This window comes from Rhinoderma darwinii, chromosome 10, assembly GCF_050947455.1.
Source record: "Rhinoderma darwinii isolate aRhiDar2 chromosome 10, aRhiDar2.hap1, whole genome shotgun sequence".
Classification (NCBI taxonomy): Eukaryota; Metazoa; Chordata; class Amphibia; order Anura; family Rhinodermatidae; genus Rhinoderma; species Rhinoderma darwinii.
Genome location: NC_134696.1, coordinates 14,838,773 through 14,860,762, shown reverse-complemented (window position 1 = coordinate 14,860,762; position 21,990 = coordinate 14,838,773).

The window sequence follows — 21,990 nt, the reverse complement described above, 5'->3', positions numbered from 1 at the left end:
GTGGGCTGAGTGGCACTACCAACCAGGGGACTGTGTGCCACTCCCTACCAGGGGGCTGTGTGACACTCCCTACCAGGGGGATGTGTGCCACTCCCTGCCAGGGGGCTTTGGGTTGTGTGGCACTGCCTGCAAGGTGGCTGTGGGCTATGTGGCACTGCCTGCAATGGGATGTGGACTGTGTGGCACTACCAACAAGGGGCTGTGGGCTGAGTGGCACTACCAGCCAAGGGACTGTGTGCCACTCTGTACCAGGGGGCTGTGTGCCACTCCCTACCAGGGGGCTGTGTGCCACTCCCTGCCAGGGGGCTGTGTGGCACTCCCTACCAGGGGGCTGTGTGAAACTCCCTAACAGGGGGCTGTGTGGCACTCCCTACCAAGGAGCTGTGTGGCACCCTTTACAGGGGGCTGTGTGGCGCTATCTACAAGGGGGCTGTGTGGAGCTATCTACAAGGGGGCTGTGTGGCGTTATCTACAAGGGGGCTGTGTGGCACTATCTACAAGGGGGCTCTGTGGCGCAATCTACAAGGGGGCTGTGTGGTGGTAACTACAAGGGGGCTGTGTGGCGCTACCTATAAAGGGGCTGTGTGGCGCTACCTACAAGGGGCTGTGTGGCGCTACCTACAAGGGGCTGTGTGGCGCTACCTACAAGGGGCTGTGTGGTGCTAGCTACAGGGGGAATCTGTGTGTGGTGGGCTGATGGTCATTTTACTGTGAGTGGGGGGCTGATGCTCATTTTACTGTGAGTGGTGGGCTGAAGGTCATTTTACTGTGAGTGTGGGGCTGATGGTCTTCAAGGGGTTTCTGCCTCTGACCTCCAACTAAAATTAATAGAAAATATCTGCGGCGCCCGTTTGGAGCTTTTTTGCCTGTGTCTTTTGTATTAGCTTCAATGGCTTAAGAAAAAATGCACAAAGAAAGGTCAAACAATACTGTCAATACAAAATCTGCTTCAAAATTCCTGAAGGAATTTTGAGGCAGATTTTTTTTGCCTTACACAAAACATTTGTGAACATACCCTATGAGTGTAGTGCTTTTATTTTTTTGGGGGGGGCACTGTCTACAAGGGGGAAGTAGGGGGACTGTATGCCACGATCTGCAAGGAGGAGGTGGGGGATTATGGCACTGTCTACAGGGAGGCTCTATGGCAAAATCTACAGGGGGGCACTATACTGTGTGGAGGCCACTAAGCGTACATTATACTGTGTAGGGGTGCTACAGGGACATAATACTGTGGCCACAATTAGAGGACAAAATACTGTGTCCTTGAAGGGGTTGTAATATATTATATTATTAAATATTATTATTATAGTGTATGGGAGCACTAAAGGGGCATTATAATTTTTTTATGGGGCATTTTTTTTTTAATGATGGGGTGGGGCGCCGAAAGATCATTTCGAAATGAGAATGAACTATACATTCCTAATATAATCTAAAATCGTAATAGATATAACATTGTTATAAAACTTTGCAATAATCCTTTAAATCAAATAAGAAAACATTTGGTGCAGCAAGAGAGAGTAAGGCCTCATTTACATGAGCGTGTGCGTTTTGCGCTTGCAAAAAAACACAGCGTTTTGCGTGCGCAAAAGGCACTTGACAGCTCCATGTGTCATCAGTGTCATAGAGATGAGGTCAGTGACTGTCCAGGGTGCAGAAAGAGTTAACTGTTCGGCAGTAACTCTTTCAGCACCCTCGACAGTGAATTCCGATCACCATATCGAGTAACCTGTTTAAAAAAAAAGAGGTTCGTACTTACCGAGAACTTCCCGGCCGTTGCCTTGGTGACGCGTCCTTGGTGACGCGTCCTTGGTGACGCACCTCTCTTGACATCTGGCCCCACCTCCCTGGATGACGCGGCAGTCCATGTGACCGCTGCAGCCTGTGCTTGGCTTGTGATTGGCTGCAGCTGTCACTTGGACTGAATTGTCATCCCGGGAGGTCAGACTGGAGGAAGAAGCCGGGAGTTATCGGTAAGTCAGAACTTTTTTTTTTACACGTTCACGTATATTGGGATCGGAAGTCACTGTCCAGGGTGCTGAACCAGTTTAACTCTTTCAGCACCCTGGACAGTGACTGTCTCCTGCCGGGTTCATTCAAAACGAGTTCGGCCGAACCCGGTGAAGTTCGGTTCGCTCATCTCTAAGACACTCCGTTTGGATGTTTGTAAACATAAAAGCACGTGGTGCCTTTCTGTTTACATTCAGTTTGACAGCTCTTGCGCGAATCATTTAGTTCGCACGGAAGTGCTTCCGTGCGGCATGCGTGGTTTTCACGCACCCATTGACTTCAATGGGTGCGTGTTGCGCAAAAAACGCACGATTATAGAACATGTCGTGAGTTTTACGCAACGCACTCGCGCTGCGCACAATTCACGCATTGTCTGCACTGCCCCATAGAGTTATATAGGTGCATACGACACGCGTGAAAAGCACGCGCGTCACACGCGCGTATATTACGCTCGTGTAAATGAGGCCTAAAACTGCAACAAAAAACTAAAAATCAAATGGTAACCAGTTTTGTGGTTTATCAATGCAATCCTCTATGATATCCTGTACCCCGCTCTGTGTAGTCTGGTTATAAGTAGTGTGACTGGGTACTCCGTGTTGTCTGGATGCAGATGATGTGGATGGGCGCATTATATTTTCATACCTCATATAGCGTCCAAAATGAATATAAAACCTGACGTTCTCAACCAATAGAGGAGATATTGATTTTTTTTTAACTAAATTTAAATAAATAAATTAAAAACAAAATTAAAAATAGATATTAGCCTTCAACACATGGTATAACATGAATAAAATACATTTGTATAGTGTACTCAACACAAATTATACAAATTAACAAAATTCTCTATAAATGCCCCGGGTAAATATCATCTGCAGATATTGAAACTGTATAATGTACATTATCTATACGATCTATACCAGGGGTCTCAAACTCGGCCGGGTAAGTGCGCCGCATATAGAAAAAATGGGAAGTTGACGGGCCGCATTACTTTCAAATTTGATACAATACAAAATTATTGTTAATCAATTAGTTATTTGAACTACTATAACACTATATTACTAGAATAATAATACTACATTACTATAATAATAGCGCTAGGTTTAAAATTTGAGATATTTCTCCACGTGCTTATTTCAACAATCCAGCTTTCCAGTTTAAGTGTTGCTAAATGCAGTCCGGCGGCTCAGTTAGCACACATGTCAAGATTGGGCAGCCCCTTTTTAAATAGTGCCGCAGTGCCCTCTGTGGATGCTGCCGCAGTGCCCTCTGTGGATGCTGCCGCAGTGCCCTCTGTGGACGGTGCAGCAGTGCCCTCTGTGGATAATGCAACACACCCCTAGATAAGGCCACAGTGCCCTCTGTAGATAAGGCCACAGTGCCCGCTGTAGATAAGGCCACAGTGCCCTCTGTAGATAAGGCCACAGTGCCCTCTTTAGATAAGGCCACAGTGGCCTCTGTAGATAAGGCCACAGTGCCCTCTGTGGATAAGGCCACAGTGCCCTCTGTAGATAAGGCCACAGTGCCCTCTGTAGATAAGGCCACAGTGCCCTCTGTAGATAAGGCCACAGTGCCCTCTGTAGATAAGGCCACAGTGCCCTCTGTAGATAAGGCCACAGTGCCCTCTGTAGATAAGGCCACGGTGCCCTCTGTAGATAATGCAACACACCCCTAGATAATGCCAGTGTCCTCTTCAGATACAGTCACACACCCACTTGTAGATAACGCCACAGTGCCCTCTGTAGAGGCTGCCACAGTGTCCTCTGTAGAGGCTGCCACAGTGCCCTCTGTAGAGGCTGCCACAGTGCCCTCTGTAGAGGCTGCCACAGTGCCCTATGTAAAGGCTGCCACAGTGCCCTCTGTAGAGGCTGCCACAGTGCCCTCTGTAGAGGCTGCCAAAGTGCCCTCTGTAGAGTCTGCCAAAGTGCCCTCTGTAGAGGCTGCCCCAGTGCCCTCTGTAGAGGCTGCCCCAGTGCCCTCTGTAGAGGCTGCCCCAGTGCCCTCTGTAGAGGCTGCCCAGTGCCCTCTGTAGAGGCTGCCCCAGTGCCCTCTGTAGAGGCTGCCCCAGTGCCCTCTGTAGAGGCTGCCAAAGTGCCCTCTGTAGAGGCTGCCACAGTGCCCTCTGTAGAGGCTGCCAAAGTGCCCTCTGTAGAAGCTGCCCCAGTGCCCTCTGTAGAGGCTGCCCCAGTGCCCTCTGTAGAGGCTGCCCCAGTGCCCTCTGTAGAGGCTGCCCCAGTGCCCTCTGTAGAGGCTGCCAAAGTGCCCTCTGTAGAGGCTGCCAAAGTGCCCTCTGTAGAGGCTGCCACAGTGCCCTCTGTAGAGGCTGCCACAGTGCCCTCTGTAGAGGCTGTCCCAGTGCCCTCTGTAGAGGCTGTCCCAGTGCCCTCTGTAGAGGCTGCCCCAGTGCCCTCTGTAGAGGCTGCCCCAGTGCCCTCTGTAGAGGCTGCCCCAGTGATGTCAGGGGCTTGCCCAGAGCTGGAGTCCCAGGCAGAGCGCTAGTAGGCTCTTCCTGGGACTCCAGCTGTGCTCCTGACATCACTGGGACTCCTGCTCTGTGGAAGCCCCTGACATCATTGTCTATGTATGGACAGCGATGTCAGAGGCTTCCCCAGAGTCCCGGAGCAGAGCCGATAATAGCGCTCTGGGCAGCGATGTCAGGGAATTCCACAGAGTCCCAGAGCAGAGCAGACACCAGCGCTCTGCTCGGGACTCCGGCTCTGGGGAAGCCCCAGACATCGCTGTTCATATGTGGACAGCAATGTCAGGGAATTCCACAGAGTCCAGGAGCAGAGCCGACACCAGCGCTCTGCTCCGCTCTGGGCAAGACCCTGACACACTGTCCATATATGGGCAGCGATGTCAGGGAATTCCACAGAGTCCCAGAGCAGAGCCGACGCCAGCGCTCTGCTCGGGACTCCGGCTCTGAGGAAGCCCCAGACATCGCTGTTCATATGTGGACAGCGATGTCAGGGAATTCCACAGAGTCCAGGAGCAGAGCAGATACTAGCGGCTCTGTGTCCCACGGGCCGCAGATGACAGCCCCAGGGGCCGCATGCGGCCCGCGGCCCGCGTGCGTGAGACCCCTGATCTATACGATCACTCACAAGGACATATGCATAGGTGACCTTGACTCTAAGAATAGTTCAATAGGCAGGGAGGTTTATATTATATTTTGAATTTAGTAAGGTCAGAATTAAGGGCTCATACACACTGCAGAGTCCTGTGCACGGAGCTTATGCGACAGCACACAGAGGCTGGAACACACCCTAGTATGTGGCCATACAGTATGTACGGCGATATTCTCCCCTAGAAGCAATGCTTTCTTATACCTCCATACAACCTTCGCATACCTCCATATGAAAGAGAGGTATGGTAGAGGCCCCAAGCACCTCTATAGAAGCCCTTTAAAGGCTCATAAAATCAAGATTCTTAATACCTATGATAAGTAGCAGACAAATAACAATGATCTCCTCAAGGAAAGCCCACAGTTATATGTTATATGTTTATCTTTATCACAATGTTATCATAATGCAAATATCCAGAAGCCGCATAATACCCCATGATGTCCCAGATGATCACACTAGTCCCGGCACTATTATCAGTACAAGGAAAGATGCCAAAAACAAATAAGCTATAACAACAAATTATCAAATTGCTTAAAGGGGTTTTCCCACGAGGGACATTTATGAGCAACCCTGTTACTGTAAGCCCCATAGATCTGAATGGTAGTTACGGAAAACGTAGCTCGCATGCTGCGCTGCTTCTGTAACTGCCATTCACTACTATGGGGGTTACGGAAACAGCGTAGCTCAGCGAGTTACGCTGTTTTCGTAACTCCCAACCATGTAATCAGTAAGTGGCCGGGAGACAGCGTGAGCACAAATAGCTAGAGTAAAACATAAAAAAGAACAATATAAATTTGATATCGCCGTAATCGTATTGAGCTAAAGTCTCAGCAAATTTATAGTTTGAGAATCTCATCATAGGGGGTATAAAGATTTACATTAGCAAAAGTATGACAAAATACATCTTACGTAACAAATATGAGAGACACTGAGGATTCCCCTGTTTTTCATACAAAACAAATTGTGAAGGTCTTTACTAAATTTTTTAATTCACTATATATGAGCACGGTTATGAGGGCTACGCTTCTAAATAAAGTAGAGTTGCTTAGTCTCTACGCCCCTATTTTTAAGGACGAGATGAAGAAAGTAACTGAAATAGGTGATAGCTGCTTAGCACTAATTCTACCCAAATTCTATAATTATTTATTGGTAAGAGAAGAATATTTGGTGTCAGGTAATTCTGCAATTATTACGTTTTAGCTGAGGTCTAATAAGTCCCGATTCCTATCGACCTATATGACTTCAAAGTTTGAATGTTTAATTTATGTCCAAGATCTTAGCGGACATTGCCTTTCCTTATTGAGTAGAACCAAATGGGGTTTGTCCAGGGAAGATCAGGAAAAAAAAGACCATAGGAAAGATATTAACAGTCTTGGGGGGCTCCCCAATCACATAAATTGCCTTTCACACAGGCCAATGATCGGGTCCAACGAGCATTCATATGAACGCTTGTTCCAGGTCATTGCTCTGTGTAACAAGGCAATGATCAGTAGATGAATGAGCAAATGCTCGGTGATTGGCACTCGTTTTTACGGCCCATATAAAAGGACCATAAGTCTAAAGTAGCGGTAATAATTTTTGATGTCGAAAAAGCCTATTATAGTGTGTCCGGAACGTGTCTCTTTCAGGTTCTGTATCACATGTCTTTTTAAAGCTCCTTTATGTGATTCATGCAGTGTATGTACGCTGCTCCTAAGACACAGATAAATATATCCGGTTGGTTAGGTCTCCCTTTGTCTCTACTAGGAAGATGCTACCTTATTAAGATGACAAGCTTTGCCTGTTTTTATATATGCAGCAACCCAGCTCTTGCAGACACTCTTCAGCTCTTGGCTCTTACGAGATCACACAGTCTTGTCGTCCTTGTCTGTTGAGAGCTGAAGAGTGAGAGCATTTGCACATGTGCGCATAGCTCTGACGCCACTCCTGACGATACTTCCACAGCCACAATTTACATTCTTCTTCTTCTTCTCCTCCTCCTCTTCTGTTCCGTGGCAGCGGGGGAGATGTGCGTGTGCATGCTCTCCTCTCCATCTCTTCTCAGACAGTGATGAAAACACTGTGTGATCTCGTGAGAGAGATCACACAGCACAAGCAACTGTGACACTGTACGTAGCTGATTGTACAGTGTCACAGTGATAGTATCACACCCCCTTGCTATTAGCACGCCCCATTGACAGTTCAGGGGGTTATTTACATATTGGGTGCCAAATATAATGACACCGATATCGAAATAACGGAGGAGGAGAGGAAAATAAATTAAAATGAGACAGGGTTTGTGCAGAACTGCCCATTACATACTGCACTCAGCTGCACACGTATGGGCAGGTGAAAGGTTCTCTTTAAGTGATGGTGGGAGTTGTTCCCCCAGGGCACGGCTTGTGAAAATGTCTCTTGACTGGTGGAAGGTGGTATGCCCTTAAAGAGGCTCTGTCACCAGATTTTGCAACCCCTATCTGCTATTGCAGCAGATAGGCGCTGCAATGTAGATTACAGTAACGTTTTTATTTTTAAAAAACGAGCATTTTTGGCCAAGTTATGACCATTTTCGTATTTATGCAAATGAGGCTTGCAAAAGTACAACTGGGCGTGTTTAAAAGTAAAAGTCCAACTGGGCGTGTATTATGTGCGTACATCGGGGCGTGTTACTACTTTTACTAGCTGGGCGTTCTGATGAGAAGTATCATCCACTTCTCTTCACAACGCCCAGCTTCTGGCAGTGCAGATCTGTGACGTCACTCACAGGTCCTGCATCGTGTCGGCACCAGAGGCTACAGATGATTCTGCAGCAGCATCAGCATTTGCAGGTAAGTAGCTACATCGACTTACCTGCAAACGCCGATGCTGCTGCAGAATCATCTGGTGCCGACACGATGCAGGACCTGTGAGTGACGTCACAGTGCTGCACTGCCAGAAGCTGGGCGTTGTGAAGAGAAGTGGATGACACTTCTATACACAACGCCCAGCTAGTAAAAGTAGTAAACACGCCCCGATGTACGCACATAATACACGCCCAGTTGTACTTTTACTTTTCAACACGCCCAGTTGTACTTTTGCAAGCCTCATTTGCATAAATACGAAAATGGTCATAACTTGGCCAAAAATGCTCGTTTTTTAAAAATAAAAACGTTACTGTAATCTACATTGCAGCACCGATCTGCTGCAATAGCAGATAGGGGCTGCAAAATCTGGTGACAGAGCCTCTTTAATGGTGTAGTGTAAATAATAGGCAGAAGACTGTAGTAAGTTGAACAAATAAACTCACGGTTTCTTTACAGGTCAGCAATTTGCAGAACACTTTAAAGATGGGTGTGCACAATCTTATAAAACAGTTTTCCATCCATGGGCCGACTGAATTGGATCTAGATAAAGATTTGAGTTTCCATATCTCACGTATTTCCTTGACTTTAGTCATCTGTAGAGAAGAGCGAACTTATCAAAAGTTTGGTTCGGCTAGTTCGCCGAATTTCACTAAAAAGTTTGATTCGGACCGAACTAGTTCGGACCGAACCTGTAATTTCCGTGCGCCGAGCATGCTACTGTCCAGGGTGCTGATAGATTTAATGGGCTGCACTAACTCTTTCAGCAACCTTGACAGTACATGCTCGGCGCGCGGAAAATACAATTTTAATGTAAAAAAAAATAAATAATAATACGTTCGTACTTACTTTCCTCCTGTCCGGCCTCCAGCGATGACGTTTCATCCCTTTCGCCAATCACAGGCTGTAGTGGCGGTCACGCACGTCAGGATGATGTCAGAAGGCCGGCCTGCAGGGATGACGCTTCATCCCACGTGACCGCCTCTGCAGCCAATCACAGGCTGCAGCGGCGACATGGATGAAACGTCATCACTGGAGGCCGGACAGGAGGAAAGTAAGTATGAACGTATTATTATTTTTTTTTGGCATGTATGTATGTTGGCATGAATGTATGTTGTCATGTATGTATGTATGTATGTATGTATGTATATATGTATGTATGTTGTCATGTATGTATGTATGTATGTATGTATGTTTGCATATATGTTGGCATGTATGTATATATGTGCATGTTTGTATGTATATTTGCATGTATATATTTGCATGTATTTATGTATGTTTGCATGTATGTATGTTTGCATGTATGTATGTTTGCATGCATGTATGTTTGCATGTATGTATGTTTGTATGTATGTATGTTTGCATGTATGTATGTTTGCATGTATGTATGTTGTCATGTATGTATGTATGTATGTCTGTATGTATGTATGCATGTTGTCCTGTATGTATGTATGTATATATGTGCATGTATGTTTGCATGTATGTTGGCATGTATGTATATATGTGCATGTTTGTATGTATATTTGCATGTACATATTTGCATGTATGTATGTATGTATGTATGTATGTATGTTGGCATGTATGTATGCATGTATATATGTGCATGTATGTTTGCATGTATGTTGGCATGTATGTATATATGTGCATGTTTGTATGTATATTTGCATATATATATTTGCATGTATGTATGTATGTTTGCATGTATGTATGTTGGCATGTATGTATGTTTGTATGTATGTTTGCATGTATGTATGTTTGCATGTATGTATGTTGTCATGTATGTATGTATGTTTAATGTGCATGTATGTTTGCATGTATGTTGGCATGTATGTATATATGTTCATGTTTGTATGTATATTTTCATGTATATATTTGCATGTATGTATGTATGTTTGCAAGTATGTATGTTTGCATGTATGTATGTTTGCATGTATGTATGTATGTATGTTGGCATGTATGTATGTATATATGTGCATGTATGTATGTTTGCAATTTTTTAATTTTTGCATGTATGTTTGCATGTATGTTTATATATATGTGCATGTATGTAATTATGTTTTCATGTATTTATGTTTGCATGTATATTTGTGCATGTTTGTATATATGTATGTATGTATGTACCTTTGCATGTTTGTTTGTATGTATGTATGTTTTCATGTGTGTGTGTGTGTATGCATGTATGTATGTATGTATGATAGTTTGCATGTATGTATGTATATATGTGTGTATGTTTGCATGTATGTATATTTGCATGTATATATGTGCATGCTTGTATATACAGTGAAGGAAATAAGTATTTGATCCCTTGCTGATTTTGTAAGTTTGCCCACTGTCAAAGACATGGACAGTCTAGAATTTTTAGGCTAGTTTAATTTTACCAGTAAGAGATAAATTATATTTAAAAAAAACCAGAAAATCACATAGTCAAAATTATATATATTTATTTGTATTGTGAACAGAGAAATAAGTATTTGATCCCCTACCAACCATTTAGACTTCAGCCTCCTCCAGACCAGTTACACGCTCCAAATCAACTTGGTGCCTGCATTAAAGACAGCTGTCTTAAATGGTCACCTGTATAAAAGACTCCTGTCCACAGACTCAATTAATCAGTATGACTCTAACCTCTACAACATGGGCAAGACCAAAGAGCTTTCTAAGGATGTCAGGGACAAGATCATAGACCTGCACAAGGCTTGAATGGGCTACAAAACCATAAGTAAGACGCTGGGTGAGAAGGAGACAACTGTCGGTGCAATAGTAAGAAAATGGAAGACAAACAATGACTGTCAATCGACATCGATCTGGGGCTCCATGCAAAATCTCAACTCGTGGGGTATCCTTGATCCTGAGGAAGGTGAGAGCTCAGCCGAAAACTACACGGGGGGAACTTGTTAATGATCTCAAGGCAGCTGGGACCACAGTCACCAAGAAAACCATTGGTAAGACATTACGCCGTAATGGATTAAAATCCTGCAGTGCCCGCAAGGTCCCCCTGCTCAAGAAGGCACATGTACAGGCCCGTCTGAAGTTTGCAAATGAACATCTGGATGATTCTGAGAGTGATTGGGAGAAGGTGCTGTGGTCAGATGAGACTAAAATTTAGCTCTTTTGCAATAACTCAACTCGCCGTGTTTGGAGGAAGAGAAATGCTGCCTATGACCCAAAGAACATGGAGGTGGAAACATTATGTTTTGGGGCTGTTTCTCTGCTAAGGGCACAGGACTACTTCACCGCATCAATGGGAGAATGGATGGAGCCATGTACCATCAAATCCTGAGTGACAACCTCCTTCCCTCCACCAGGACATTAAAAATGGCTCGTGGCTGGGTCTTCCAGCACGACAATGACCCGAAACATACAGCCAAGGCAACAAAGGAGTGGCTCAAAAAGAAGCACATTAAGGTCATGGAGGGGCCTAGCCAGTCTCCAGACCTTAATCCCATCGAAAACTTATGGAGGGAGCTGAAGATCCGAGTTGCCAAGCGACAGCCTCGAAATCTTAATGATTTACAGATGATCTGCAAAGAGGAGTGGGCCAAAATTCCATCTAACATGTGTGCAAACTTCATCATCAACTACAAAAAACGTCTGACTGCTGTGCTTGCCAACAAGGGTTTTGCCGCCAAGTATTAAGTCTTGTTTGCCAAAGGGATCAAATACTTATTTCTCTGTGCACAATGCAAATAAATATATATAATTTTGACAATGTGATTTTCTTTTTTTTTTTTTATATAATCAATCTCTCACTGGTAAAATTAACATAGCCTAAAAATTCTAGACTTTGACAGTCTTTGACAGTGGGCAAACTTACAAAATCAGCAAGGGATCAAATACTTATTTCCTTCACTGTATGTATGTTTGTATATATGTATGTATGTATGTATGTTGGCATGTATGTTTGTTTGTATATATGTCTGTATGGCCATGTATGATACTGTCTGCTGGCGCCCTGTATCTAAGTCAACTTCGCGGCAGGCTTCTATACATGGTATAACAGTCAGTATCACACATTAAACTGAATCTAAGCCTACAACATGTTTTATTTCATTATTTTTTTATTTATTTTATTACAGGTTTGGTGTTTGGACTACGTCGGTTTCGAGGACTACTTAGATGACGGTTTTTTTTTTCTACAATAAAATGGTTAATAAGGGTTGTGTTGGGGGTGCTTTATTTCAATAAAATATTTTATCTATATCTTTGTCTTTTCTTTTCAAATTTTATTACTACCACTTTAGTAATGGCCGCTGTCTGAGTGACAACATCCATTACTAAGGCGAGGCTTAGTGTTAGCCGGTGCAGAGGCTAACACTAACCACCATTATTACCCCGGTACCCACCACCACCAGGGGTGCCGGGAAGAGCCAGGTACGATCCAGTACCCGACCATCTGTTGTGATGGTCGGGCTCTGGGGCTGGCCGCAGGCTGGTATTATGAGGCTGGGAAGGGCAAAAAACAGTGGACCTTCCCACCCTTGTAATGCTAGGCTGCTGCTGCTGCTGCTGTGTTGTATCTGGCTGGTTATAAAAGTGGGGGGGACCCATCGTCATTTTTTTAAATTATTTGTTTATTAATTTTTTCTTTTTTTAAAAAAAAGACATGGGGTTCCACCCAATTTATCATGACCAGCCACATACAACACAGTGTTATTAGCCTGGGAATGGACAAAACCAGTGGCCCTTCCCACCCATGTAATGCCAGACTGTGGCGGCCTTGTATATGGCTGGTTATTAAAAATGTGGGGGACCCGTCTATTGTTAAATTTGTTAAAAAAACAAAACCGACATGGGGGTCCCCCCCATTTTTATAACCAGCCCGATACAACACAGCAGCAGCAGCCTAGCATTACAAGGGTGGGAATGTCCACTGTTTTTGGCCCTTCCCAGCCTCATAATACCAGCCTACGGCCACCCCACTACGCGACCATCACAACAGATGGTCGGGTACTGGATCGTACCAAGCTCTTCCCGGCACCCCTGGTGGTGGTGAGTACCGGGGTAATAATGGGTGGTTAGTGCTAGCCTCTGTACCGGCTAACACTAAGTACCGCCTTAATAATGAACGCTGTCAATCAGCCAACTGCCATTATCTAGGCACTAATAAGGTTTAAAAAAAACACAAAGACAATTCTTTTTTATTGAAATAAGAAATCCCCAACAAAACCCTCGTTAACAATTTTATTAAAATTTGAAAAAACGTAGATCTACGCAGCAGTCCAACTAATCGAAGATGTAGTCCAATCGGTACATCAAAATCTGCAACAACATAGAAAAAACAGTTATCAATGTGAACAATAACAATACTTCTACTCACCTACACACATATATACACGCACACACAAACAAACAACCATACACAAACACACACATATATACACAAACACACACACACACATATACACAAACACATATACACAGTTATACACAAACACAACAAGATATACACAAACACACACACACACAAAGAGACAAACACACACACATATACACACACATATACACGAACTAACACATATACACAAACACATATACAAACAAAAACACACACATACCCAAACACACACATATACACAAACACACACATATTCACAATCACACACATATACACAAACGCACACACACACATACACATATACACAAACACATGTACACAAACAGACCCATATATACACAAACACACACACACACAAACATATACACAAACACATATACACAAACACCCCGCACAAGAGCCGCACGCTCATCTCCTGAAATACTCTGTGCTGCTGTGAACTCTGCTCTTACCATTACGTGGTGACTTGCCAATCATGTGAAGGTGTTATTGAGGACAGGAGTGGAGGAGAGGTACAACTGAGCTACGTAATGGTAAGAGCAGAGTTCACAGCAGCACTGAATCTGCACGCTCATCTCCTGAAATACTCTGTGCTGCCTTAAACTCTATGGACAGGTCAGTATCCTGTTTATTTTAAATGCTGCACTGTAGCACAGCCTTATATAGTGGATCGAGCGGGTTCCCCAGCAGCATTTAAAAGAAACAGGATCCTGACCTGTCCACAGAGTTTAAGGCAGCACAGAGTATTTAAGGAGATGAGCACGGCCGGGCACGGGCAGCCGGTCGTTTTTCCGAGCCGTGCTCCCATTATAAAATATATTACCCGTAATGACAAGTGGCTACATGTGTGCACCCGTCATTACGGCAGCGTTGCTAGGCGACGTCAGTAAATAGTCACTGTCCAGGGTGCTGAAAGAGATAACTGATCGGCAGTAACTGTTTCAGCACCCTGGACAGTGACTACCGATCACAATATAGAGTAACCTGTAAAAAAAAAAAGACGTTCATACTTACCGAGAACTTTCTGCTTCCTCCAGTCCGGTCTCCTGGCCGTTGCCCTGGTGACGCGTCCCTCTCGACATCCGGCCCGACCTTCCTGGATGACGATACAGCCCATGTGAGCGCTGCAGCCAATCACAGGCTGCAGAGGCCTCTGCAGCCAATCACAGGCTGCAGAGGCCTCTGCAGCCAATTACAGGCTGCCGCGTCAGAAAAGAAGGTCGGACTGGAGGAAGAAGAGGGACTCGTCACTAAGACAACGACCGGGTACGTATGAAATTATTTTTATTTTATTTTTAATCAGCAGCCTCTTTTCTCTATCAGTGATTGATAGAGATAAGTGGCTGCCGATTTGTATAATATTTTTGACCGGGTTCGGTCAAAACGGGTTCGGCCGAACCCGGTGAAGTTCGGATTCGCTGCGAACCAAACTTTTCCGGATGTTCAGACCGAAACCGGGTTCGGTTGTCCCGGTTCGCTCATCTCTAGTCATCTGTTTCTCTGATGCAATTACTCAAATAGCGATTCTTCTAACACATATCTCCCAACCTTCCAAGATTCAGCGAGAAAGTCCCGTATTCCGGGTGGTGTCCCGCTGTCCCGGGCGGCCGGGTGTATATCTCGCTGTCAACTGTATTTGCATCCTCAGGACGCAGATGTATTTGGACCAATTGCTAATGCAGGGAACCGTCAGCTCCCTGTATCAGCATTAATTCAGAGTGGAGGAGCAGATTGAACTCCTCCTCTAGCCGAGGACTCCTCGGGCATAGCGCTATTTTAAACATTGTGCCCGGAGAAGCGCTTGACATTGTCAGGGATCATTTCCATGTATATTGTTTGCAAAAACATTATTACTTTATATAAACTAAAAATCTGTATATTACACAAAGATTTGTAAATGAAACAAGATGGAGAATGTATCAGGGGCACGCCTATGGAGACACCGCCCCTGGAATGCAAGAGGACTGTACAGATGGACTTACAGCTGAGGAGTCAATGGGGCTTAAGCACGTCCCACCTTCCTACAGAGAAGACTTCTTTGTGTGCTTTGTTCAAATAAAGTTAGTTCACTTCCTACTTGACTGAGGGAAAGATGTCTACCAACTTGTCAGTGTGGTGTACTTTTTTCCATGCATGCATTCAGTTTTCAATTTACAGAGGTGGTTATTCGGTGTGAGATAACAGGGAAAAAAAACGAAGTTTAGCCCTGACATTTGGCGCCCAAGCTTGGGGCCACACTTGAGGGGATTTCGGAATCCGGACAACCGACAAGCACAGGGTGAAACAGACGACTCAGGACTGCCCACTGAAGGAGCCTGATCACCTCCACAATAACATGGTAAATCAGTTGATTTTATTAATCTTCGACTTTGTATGTATAGATATATATAAAGAAGTAAAATGAGTTTGCATGTATCACTTCTAGTTACTGCTCAATGTGAACGTTTAATGTAAAGATGTTACTTGTTAATGTTTTTCTTCAAATTAATTACCTGATTAGGATCAATTACTGATTATACAATGAAAAGCTTGTTCTCCACAGGAAGAGTCCAACTCCGAATGGAGGCGTGAGAACCAGATTCTGACAGAATGTGGACGGATAAAGGAAGGTAAACCGGTACCACCCAAGGCACTCTTGATGGCACTTGCATTGATGGTGTATGACCTCACTTATACCCCAAGACTGCAGGGATCGATGTGGTAAGATCTAATTGGTATGTTCCAGGCTTTACAGCTGATTCTGCTAAATTCTGTTAGAGCTGTTTGATTTGCCTACAGAACAGTCCCGGCAGACCGGTGCCAACCTTATCATACCCACCTCCAACAAAGAGAACAGACCTTGAGAGGCCTTCCCAGGTAGAACGAACCAGAGTAGGGGAAAAAAATTGGTTTGAGACACTTGTCAGATAAACATGTGGAATCTGTGTATAATTCTGTGAATAGGAGCTGTTCCAGGTAATCAGCTGAGAATAAGGTATAAATCCTGCTGGAAAGTGAAAACAAGTTCAAATATAATGTACTCAATAATTACACATTGTCTTGGTGCCCTGTCCAGTGGAACAGAGAAGTTTCTCTTATATAAAGGTGTTTGATGTGGTTTAAGGGCCTGTCATTATTATTGTATGTACTTAGAACAACGTTTATAGTGTATGCGGATGATGTTATCACCAGATTAGTATTTATTTTAACAATTGACAAGGGTTGGGGGTCCCCGGCAAGTGCCAGTAAACATGAACTAAAAGATTTTTAATATGACGAACTCCATCACTGACATGCGGCAGGCGCAGCCTGAGCCACTACAACGTGTTTATCATGAACTAACTGCAGTGTCACAATTCTAAGCAGCCGCCCAGACAAGCAACTTGCCAGAGGAAGAGGATAGATACGGAGGGTTTGTGGTAGTCAAAATAAAACTCCACTAATCCGTCTACGTGGGAACTCACCCCAGGCTCACAGCATGAGGTGCGATGTACAGCCCGGTGACGTATACTAAGAGAGACAGTGTCTGACAGATGAGAAGGACCAAACCAAGTCCTGATGACATCAGCAAAGATCAAAGTAAAGACCAAAGACCTGAGTGAATCCGTCAGCAGTATCAAGTGTTTTAATAAGTAAGTGACCAGGTGAAGGATAGTAATAAATCCCCCACTGGACACCACTGTGCAGTCTGACTCCACAGAAGACAGGAGAAGGTGAAGAAGAGTACGATGATGTACAGGACTGGCAATGAACTGATGGGACCCAAAACCTGAGGGTGATAGCATGAGATTGGTGATAGCATTATATTATTAGTTGAGGCCCTATTGTTTATATTGTCTGAGGTTTATAATTATAATGTGTGTAAATATGCCACGGTGCTGCAAATTACAATCTGTGGAGTTTTATGTGGAGGTGTGAGGTGAAGGTCACTGGTTGTTGTCACTCATATGTAAGAAGTACATGGCAGCAATGAGAGCCCGGAGGTTATGTTATCTGGGTGTCTTTAGGTTTGGGGAAGATGCTGCCCATAACCTGTTATATCTGCAGGGGTAAAAGTCCCATTAGGACAGTAAGTGACAGTGCGACAATTATTACCATTAATAAAAATTAAGACTGGATTAATTATATATATTACAACCAGCAGCGGTTTGTAGATTATACCAAGACAACCATCCTATATCCTGAGGAGAATAGGGAAAGTTAGGACCACTCTGAAACCTTGGAAGTCCAGGTACAAAGGGGGGTTACTCATCAGGAGTAGCTCGTCTCAAGCTGGTGAAGAAATCAAAACCCCTACCCACCTGGTTCGAGTGGTAAGTGGTAGGTTGCTAGGCAAGACTCAGGGATAGAATAATAATATTTTTAGGGGGGACTGTCAGGGATCTTTACCATGTATATGGTTTGCAAAAACATTATTACTTTATATAAACTAAAAATCAGTATATTACACAAAGATTTGTAAATGAAACAAGATGGAGAATGTATCAGGGGCACGCCTATGGAGACACCGCCCCTGGAATGCAAGAGGAGTGTACAGATGGACTTACAGCTGAGGAGCCAATGGGGCTTAAGCACGTCCCACCTTCCTACAGAGAAGATTTCTTTGTGTTCTTTGTTCAAATAAAGTTAGTTCACTTAATACTTGACTGAGGGAAAGATGTCTACCAACTTGTCTGTGTGGTGTACTTTTTTCCATGCATGAATTCAGTTTCAATTTACAGAGGTGGTTATTCGGTGTGAGATAACAGGGAAAAAAAAGGAAGTTCTAGCCCTGACAACATCACTGTCCATATATGGACAGTAACATCAGGAGCTCCTATTGGAGCGGAATTCTCGTTGCCAACGCTCTTACCGGGGATCCTGCTCCTAGAGGGAACATCTTAGGTCATTGTTCATATATGGACAGTGACATTAGGGGCTCCCTCTAGGAGCGAAATCCCCGACCTATGCTTTGGCTGGGGATTCCGCTCCTAGAGAGAGTACCAATGTGCTATCTACACAAGGGGTAGCACTATCTTTAAAGGGGGGTGGCACTATCTGCATGGGCACTGTGGCACTATATAGGGGCACTATCTACAGGGGACACTGTGGTGCTATCTACATGGGCACTGACACTTTATATGTGGACACTGGCACTAGGGGCAGCTAAGAAGACATTAAACTGTATTGGGCATCTAAGACAGCATTATAATGTATGGGGACAGCTATGGGGGCATTATACTGTATGAGGAAAGCTATAGGGGCATTATACTATATAGGGCAACTGTTCGGGCATTATACTGTAATGTGGCATCTAAGGGGGCATTTTACTGTATGTTGGCAGCTAAGGGGGCATTAAACTGTATGTTGCCAGCTATTGGGGGATTATGCTGTAAGGGGAATCTGTGGGGGCATTATATTATATGGGTCAGCTGTCGGGGAATTATATTGTAAGTGGGTATCTATGGGGCATTATACTGTATAAGAGCAGCTATGTGGGCATTATACTGTATGGGGCAGCTATCAGGGCATTATGCTGCATGGGGGTATTTGTTTGAGCTTTATAATGCATGGGGCATCTCTATGGGCATTATACTGTATGGGGGCATCTGTGTGGGCATTATACTGCATGGGAGCATCTGTGTGGGCATTAGACTGTATGGGTGTAATAACGGGGTAGGGAGACAGACAGGTGAGCCCTAATCTACCCGCCACTCAGTACCTGCCTACTTGCAACGGCCTGTCCTAGGCGACGGCGTACAACTGGGCGACGGTCCCTATGCTCAATAAGTGCACGACAGACAAACAGACAAGGGTACACAGAAGAGGACAAATAGTTCAAGCAGCAGCAGCAGCAGAGCCAGGAAACAGATAAAATCACAGGCAAAGGAGGAGCAGGAAATGCAGGTATAAATAGACAGAGGGCGGGAGCTAGCTCCGTCTGGCAAGGCTGTGATAGGCTCTTCCACTCCTAAGCCTCCCAGCCTGACTGGTAGAAGATGGAGTCAATCTCTCAGACTTAGGAGCAGGTGCAGACTGAATACCCACGGGCGTCGACACAGAAGCTGTGTCTGGCAGATCCTTTACAATGGGGGCATCTGTCTGGGCTTTATACTGTATGGTGGCAGCTAGAGGGCATTTTACTGTGTTGTGGCAGCTATTTGGCATTATACTGTGTGGGAGGCACTATGGGAGCATGATAATGTGTGAGCTGAACCGGGTGTGTATGGACGGGGATTGGGTGGGATTAGAGGCGTGGCTTAAAAGAAAGACATTTGACGGCTACTGGAATAAAGTTGAATTTATTTCTCTAACATAAAACAAATTACAAATCTACTTTAGTAGAGTCCTAGAGGGAAACTAAATTATACCAATGCAAAATCTTCCATTTGTACTGAAGCATCTATATATTAACCCTTTCCCGTCGTAAACAACTTTCAGATTTTCATTTTCGTTTTTTCCTCCCCACATTCCAGAAGCCATAAGGTCTTTATTATTCCATCGATATAGTATTATGAGGGTTTACAATTTATTTTTTTACGCCGTTCACCGTGCGGGTTAAATAATGATAAATTGTAATAGTTATGGAATTTTGCGGACGCGGCGATACCAATTATGTTTATTTCATTTTTTTTTACTATGCTCTAGGAGGGAAATTGGGAAAAGGGTTTTTTTTTTAAATTGAAATTTTTATAAATTTTTTTTACACCCAAAAAAACTTTATTTAACTAATTTTAACTTTTTCTATTAGTCCCCCTAGGGGACTTCAGCCAGCGATCGTTAAATCGCTTGTACGATATACTGCAGTACTAATGTATTGCAGTATATCGTGATTCTGAAAGGCACCTATTAAGCCCTGCCGGAGACAAAGCTTAATAGGTGTACTAAGATGGCGGACCTGGGGGAATTCATTAGGCCCCCAGGTAGCCATAGCAACCATCGCCCACCCGTGATTGCATTGCGGGAGGCGCGATGAGCTGTTAGAAGGGGTCGCCCCCCTCTTTCTGACGATTTAAATGCTGCGGTCAGTATTGACCGCAGCATTTAACGAGTTAAACTAGCGGGATCGCGCCCGATCGCGATGCTGCTAGTTACTCTGAAGTGTCGGCTGTAACATACAGCCGACACCGTCATCGTATGAAGCGAGTTCACTGCGTGAGCCCGCTCCATACGTCCCCTACCTGACTTTGGCGTATGAATACGTCAAATGTCGGGAAGGGGTTAAAACATTAGAAAGAGCATTTTCCAGATTTATATGTAAAGCTAGAGTGCCCCGTATATCTCTAGGCTGTTTAATGGTGAAGAGATGGCTGTTTAATGGTGAGGAGTAGACCTCTCAAATGTTCGCTTCTATATTATACCCAGTATATGGCGGTGCATATGTGACTGGGCCAAGGAATATAACAAATTTACTAACACTTTGTTGGAATCTCCACAAGGGGAGAGAGGAAAAACTGGACCTCACATCCACTTGCTATACTTAATATATTATATCAGCAAAATTAAAAAATGTATGGACATGAGGTTCTGTTTACATTTTGATCACAATTTATTAGCCCACTTGCCACTTGCGACCTCTTTTAAGTGGGTCCCTATTCTATCAAGTGCAGTATCACATGGCAACCAGTGCCTCCCCAACACAGTACCTCCAGATGGAGCAACCCAGGAGACCAACAGCACCCATGATGCCAGTCTAAGCCACCTTAACTATGGGCCACGTCCCTCCACAGATACAGCACCACAGCAACAAAGACCACCACACAACACCACAAAAAAGTGAACAGATGGAAAAAGCTCAACTTTCCTTGCAGTCTCAGTGGCCCAACCTTACTGTACTTATATATTATGTAGTGTATCTGCCTATTTTTTGTTTTTGTTTTCTCAGTCTTAATTAGGGAATGAACTCATAAGCGTTTCCGCTCTTGTGCTCTCAGCTGGTCACTAGGAGCGCATGGAAATGCAAATTTATTCCATCTGCTCACATGTTGTGGTGCTGTGCAGTGGTATCTATTGCTGGGGTGCTGCACTTGTGGGTTGCTCCCTCTGCAGGAACGGTGTTGTGGTGGCTACCACGGGATGCTGCAAATAATAGAGTAGGGAGCCACTTTAAGGAGGTATCCATGAAGTGGCAAGTGGGCTTATACAATGTGATCAAAATGTTAACACAAAACCTCATGTTCACGTTTATAAATATAGATCAATGTATATATTGTGGATGTGCGGTTCATGTCTTGTCTTACAGTACTGATATACATTGTAGGAATGTGCTCTCTTGGAGGACGTGGCTTTTTCAAGTTTTAGATTTCATGTCTTTTGATATCCCCTATATGCGGATCAAACAGTGTCTGAATGCTGCTCCTAAAACACAAATAAATACGTCCGGTTTGGAAGATTTCCCTATTTCCTCCACCAGGTAAATGCTACCTGATTCAGATGCTTTGCCCGTTTGTTATATCCAATACAAAATCTTCCATTTGTACTGCAGAATCTAAATATTAAAACATTAATAAGAGATTATCCACATTTATATGGAAAGGTAGACGGCCACGTATATCTCTGTACTGTTTAATGGCAGACAAAACACAAGAAGGGGTAGACCTCTCACATGTTCACTTATATAATCGAGTCTGTCTTTGGCTGTACATATGTGACTGGGCCAAGGGCTATAACAAATTTACTAATACTTTGTTGGAATCTTCTCTCTCTCCCCTCAACACTTTAGGGGTGATCCATGCTAAAAAACCCTATT